Raw genomic sequence first — 5,719 nt, forward strand, 5'->3', positions numbered from 1 at the left:
CAATGGTACAGAACACACTACGTTAGATATCTTTTGTTATTATGAGAAGTGTAAAAATATTTTCAGTTCATTATGAAACAGTGGGGGGACAGATGACAGATGTGGCGGGTAACATTCTTGGTAATTAATGGGAAAAACATATATGATATACCATATTTAGTACTCTATTTATAGTGTAGTAGGAAAACAGACTTTTAAAAATATATATATATATATTTTTTTTTAAATTATTATTATAACCCTTGAGTATAATACAGTAGTTATAAGCGTATTAGAAGAGTATAGTATAGTTAGTTCTGGTCCTTTAATTTGATTGGCCAACACTGCATGAAAAAAGGTGTATCCGGACCAGGATACTCCTGTATACACTGCTGAAATTCGGAAGAATCCAGGAGTATACTGGCCGGATAGGTCAAATTCCATGGATCCGTATATGGCCGTATACATCCGAAATGGTACCAAATCGGATGTATGTTGTGGCCGTATACTCCCATGCTACAGCCATTTGTTGCCATGGCAAATAATCCCATCAAGTTTTTCCCAGGAGACATTTTCACACCTCTAAACAGCTTTGCCTTCCACCCCCTATTGGTCCTTCATCTCAAACTGGATTGGTTGTTTTTTTTAAAACCACTCCCAAAACCCAGACTGCTATTGGATGACAGGACGCATTGAAAACCCAGTCAAGTGACTTTATTGGTTACTTCTAAGGCTAAGGGTGGGCTAGGTTTTGTAGCATAGGGACTTGATTGGTTATAGGCCAGCTATGCAGATTTTGCTCATTAATATATATATATATATATATATAAATAATCCCCTCTCCCTCCCAAAAGAAAAACACACACAAAACAATTTGAGAAAGTCTGAAATATTTATTAAAAAGGTATAAAAAAAAAAACACATTCTTAACAGCATTATAAAAGAACATTAAAACAATGGTGAAACAAAAACAAGTTAACTAAATGTATTTAAAAGGGATGCAAATGTAAAGGAACAAATGTAAAAATATAAACAGTCCAAAGAACATAAATATACGTTAAAATGAATTGGTAAAGAAAAAAAAAGGGGAAAAAAATGAATTTAAAAGACAGATGTAAAGGAATAAAATACACAGTGAACATAAAAAGGAAAAGAATAAATATACAAATTAAACAATATAAAATGAGAACAATACATTTATAAGACAAAAAAAGTGTATATAAAATATATTAAAATACATATAAATATTCCAAGTAAACAATATAACCAAATAAAAAGAACAAAGAGCATTATAAACATACATTAAAATGAATGGGGGAAAAGATAAGTGAACAAAATGTTTCTAAAGGAAGGCGACGTAAAAGGAACAACAATACAAAACGTGGAGATCAAAAGCAACATGGACATCTAAAAAGGAACAAACATACAAAGTATACAATATAAAACGAGACAAAGAAATCTATAAATTAAAAAGTGTATATAAAATATATGTAAATGTTCTATATATGGGAACCAATAAAAGTATAAGTATATAAACATAGGAATAAAGAAAATATAAAATGGAACAATTGAATATTAAAATTATAATTATAAAATAATTGTGACCAACTCTAACACAATGTTGTTTGAGTTTTGAACATTTTTTCAAACTGGCATGATGGGCTGGTGATGTGACATGTAGTGTGGGTCAGTCTAGTCTGGTTTGTAGTAGCTAGCCTAACCAAGCCTTCCATCAACAACAGCATCATCTTCATCTTCATCAGGTCTATAGTTGCGGTCTTCCACAGGTTCTGTGTTGGTTTGTGCAACCCTGGACCTGGTCTCCAGCAACTGCAAAACATGACAGTAAATTAACCACTAAAACTCAGAGAGGAGTATAGTAACATTCTGGAGGGAAAAAGCTTAACCGGTTTCTTAACTTACCCGTCTCTTTCTCTGACGGTTCTGTGTGATGTTCTTCATAGTGTTTCTTTTCTGGGCCTTTTCAGACTGAGCCAAAGAATACTTCCTCAGCAAAGTCTCACAAAATAAAATACATCTTGAGACCTGCCAAATAATACATTAATAATATATAGTTAATGCCAATAAAAGTAAGTAAAACAATTCAATTAAAATGTATTTGTATAGCGCTTTTCACAATACATATTCAGGGTTTTTCCTCGGTCAAAAATGGTCTTCGGTGGTGGCTGACAGACATGGTCATCCATACACACACATACGCACGGTAAAAAAAAAATACCCTACCCACATGATCTGCAAGCGCAATACTGACAATAAATTTGAAATAAATTCAAAGAAAGTTTGTAACTTTTGCTTATCTTATTTTGATACCTTGATGTTTGTTTTTGTTCCTCATTTTTACACTATTTACTGATAATTGTTTCGGTAATCATATCAATATTAAAAAAATAGTATTAAAAAAAAATGAACAAATAGCCTAATTTTCTGCCATATACAATCAGCTAGCTAACAACAAATTTGTTCTGGGTTCACCTCACTCCAGTCTAAACTAAATGATTTTAGGCTATTTATTTTACTACACATTGTCCACATAAATAAGCTGAAAGACTGTTGATAATTAAAAATAATTCTTACCATCCACTCTTGCTAAAGTGGGTAAGCACACTTGTGTTCTCATTTCAGGTGTTGTTCTGAGTAAATGATTAAACTCATTCGTGAGTTCAGTGTTGGACAGATCAGTTCTAACCAGTCGTTAAAATGATTCTGTTCAAAGGAGTCATTAGGTGGCGAATCGGACATTAGCAGACGCGTTGTGTGTGAATCCCGTCTTTAGAAAATCGCGAAAGATTTGTCAAGACACAGAAAACACTTCATAACCGGATAGGATTTGTTTCCTGTTTATTTAAAGTATGCTTTATGTCAGCTGGTCAGAGAATCAGTCAATGTTTTTTGAGCGCATTTCACACCCAGCGGTAATTAAAGGAAGACGTCTGATAGCGCCACATGCAACATGGATTCGGTCTTCCGACCTTTTGATTTTGATTAACGTAATATGTGAAACATTAGAAAGCTAAGAATGCTTATTTTGAAGACAGAGAGCGTGCGAGCGGGGTAGGAGCTCACTGGTCGTTCTCTCTGTCACTCAGTTAACTCAAGCGCAGCAGTCCTCTACTACATCAATCATAAATCACAATAACTCAACAAATAAGGCTTTGGCGGGACAAAAATTTGTTTTGGCGGCCGGCAAAAAATGTTCAATGTAGGAAAAACCCTGATATTGTTTCAAAGCAACTTCACAGAAAATGCATGCGTCTACATTACAGAAAAAAACAGAGAACATTAAAATAATGACAACATTTTTAAGATTACCTTTTACACATTCAGGGTCAACATCTGTAAAAGTTCTTCAGGATCATGGATCCAAAACTTCTGGATCATGAGGGGGGAAGAAACATGCACACACACAAATGAATATTAATTTGTTTGATAAAACATTAATATTAATTATCAACTTACGGACATGGACTTGCAAAACATACTCACCAGGCCCATACAAAAACTTTACAGTAGATCCAAAATCCTGGTTTGCCTATAATTCTTCAGTCCAAGTATGGTGTTTTCCTGTCCTCTCTGCAGAACAAGTGTAAGTTACATGATCTCAGATTATTCATTCCAAAGCTCTGTTACATTTTATGACAAGCTTGATCTTAAAACTAGCTGACAGTAGGGATGGGCATTATGACCATATAATTATACATACATGAGAAATTATATTTTACAATAACGATATCACAATATATTTATTTTGATGGATATTTTATTAAAATGCTACAGAATAATACTGCTTTAAAAGTCTTCACTGTATGATATTCAATTAATTAATATCACATGATTCTTAAAGAAGCAGAAGGTCTTCTCTATTCTTTTGTTTTATTAAAATGAGACAAAGCTGCAGCCCCTTTAAGAACGGATGCACATAATGACACGCATCCGGGATTCCCCACGTTAACTTGAACTGTTTAACGTACTTAAGACATAACTGACTGTTTAAATCAAGTGAATACCTCACATGACAAGGTTTCTGAGATAATTGTGTGCATTTTACAGAAAGATAATTGATTTCGGGATCGCCTGCTGTCTGAGAGAGGCTTATTTTAACACATGCATGTCCGTTCATTATTCTACATTCATGCATGTTTCCTTGTCAAAATGTCAAAAAGTTTTAGTACAGTCAGTGCTGCGTTATATACGCTATATTCCCATTCCGCAATATAAAACGGTAATGTTAACGTTTACAGCAAAATCACTAACAATAGTCAGTATCATCAGATCGCCATAACACCCAGCCCTATCTTAACAATATTACAACAAAACACAGAAACAGAATATGTAAGTTAATCACGATTAGCATATGACTTTAATGCACTAACGTTATATATCTTGATAAGCAGTAGAAAAAATATAAAGGGGTTTACGTTACCTCCTGCTGTCCGCCATTGGAAACTTAGTCTGTTCGTATTCATGTTTTTTCGTTCTCAGTCGACATCCCACAATCAAAATTCGTCCAAAATAAGATTTTAACAGGTTTAAAATGATCCATGCAATGCCATTAATGGACAGAAGAAGCCGTCCTGTTGAAGATTAGAAGCCGCGCGATCGCGTCGCGTCCCCGCGAGCCACGAGCAACGAGCAACTCCAACGGCAACGGGTGTATAATTCAAACTGAAGGCGCGCACTGTCATTGGTCAGATTTCTGGATGACGTTCAGATTGACCAATCACGCTCAAAAGAACACGGAAAGACAGCAAGTAGCCTTGCAAATATAGAAAAAAACTTGTTTAAAACAACAGTTAGAAAATGTGTATATTTATTTTTATTTGCTGTTATATTTAATGAATTGGTCAAATGTTGTTTTGTGGTGTGGGCAGAGGCCTGGAAGTTTCAACCTGTGCAGATTTGCAGTGCAGATTTGTACTCTTTAAAAACAATTATTGTTTGATATTTAGTTTGCTATATATTTTGTTATATTTGTATCCAGAATTGAATGTAAAACCAGTTTGAATGTAAAAATACACCTTCACTGTAAAACAGAAAATTAAAGTAAAATATCTTAATTTAAATAAGGAAAAATCTGTAAACTAATAGTGTTTTCTCTAAAACGTTTAATGTAAATTTCTGTGAAGTTTTTTAACTTTATTTGACTTAAGATATTTGACTTATTTTACGGTTTTTGTTTTGCAGCTGTAGCTGCGTTTTTTTTTTAGGTTTTTATTCTTACAGTGTAAATATAAAACTAATAAGATTTACTTTAAAATGACAAAGAATAATGTTAAATTGTTAGTATGGACATAAACATAAACCTTTAATATAATGAGCTAAATATTGGATTACAGTTGTTAATTTACAGATATTGTTTGTAATTTTGCATGAATTTGTTATTTATGAAAACAGAAAAATAATACAGTGATGTTCCTGTATAAAAAAATGAGAATTACTGTAATTTGTCATTAATGATATAATCCTTAAAATAACAGTCAAGTTGTTTATTTAGATATTGTTTGTAATTTTACATTGTTTTAAACATAATTCAAAATTACAAGAAAATACTGTAAAAAACTGTCGTTTTTTTCTGTAAAATTAGGATTATTTTTATTGGTTGCCTTATTTTTATTGGTTGCCTTATTTTTATTGGTAACCTTATTGGTTGCACCTACATCTATTGTGAGTGGTGGATTTCAAACCTCAAAACGCCCCTCTTTTGCAGCGTGTTAAAGTTAAG

At 33.0% G+C, this 5,719-nt stretch overlaps 1 long non-coding RNA gene across 1 annotated transcript; it reads right to left on the reverse strand.

The window, feature by feature from the left end:
* Positions 1-855: 855 nt before the first annotated feature.
* LOC307133842 lies at positions 856-3,822 on the reverse strand. The gene is made up of 4 exons (XR_013817494.1): positions 3,484-3,822; positions 3,310-3,369; positions 1,903-2,025; positions 856-1,809 (listed from the first exon to the last, which is right to left on the reverse strand). It is a non-coding gene; the product is annotated as an uncharacterized lncRNA (long non-coding RNA).
* Positions 3,823-5,719: the final 1,897 nt, after the last annotated feature.

The sequence above is a fragment of the Gobio gobio genome (genome assembly GCF_949357685.1).
Source record: "Gobio gobio genome assembly, chromosome: 11".
Lineage (NCBI taxonomy): Eukaryota > Metazoa > Chordata > Actinopteri > Cypriniformes > Gobionidae > Gobio > Gobio gobio.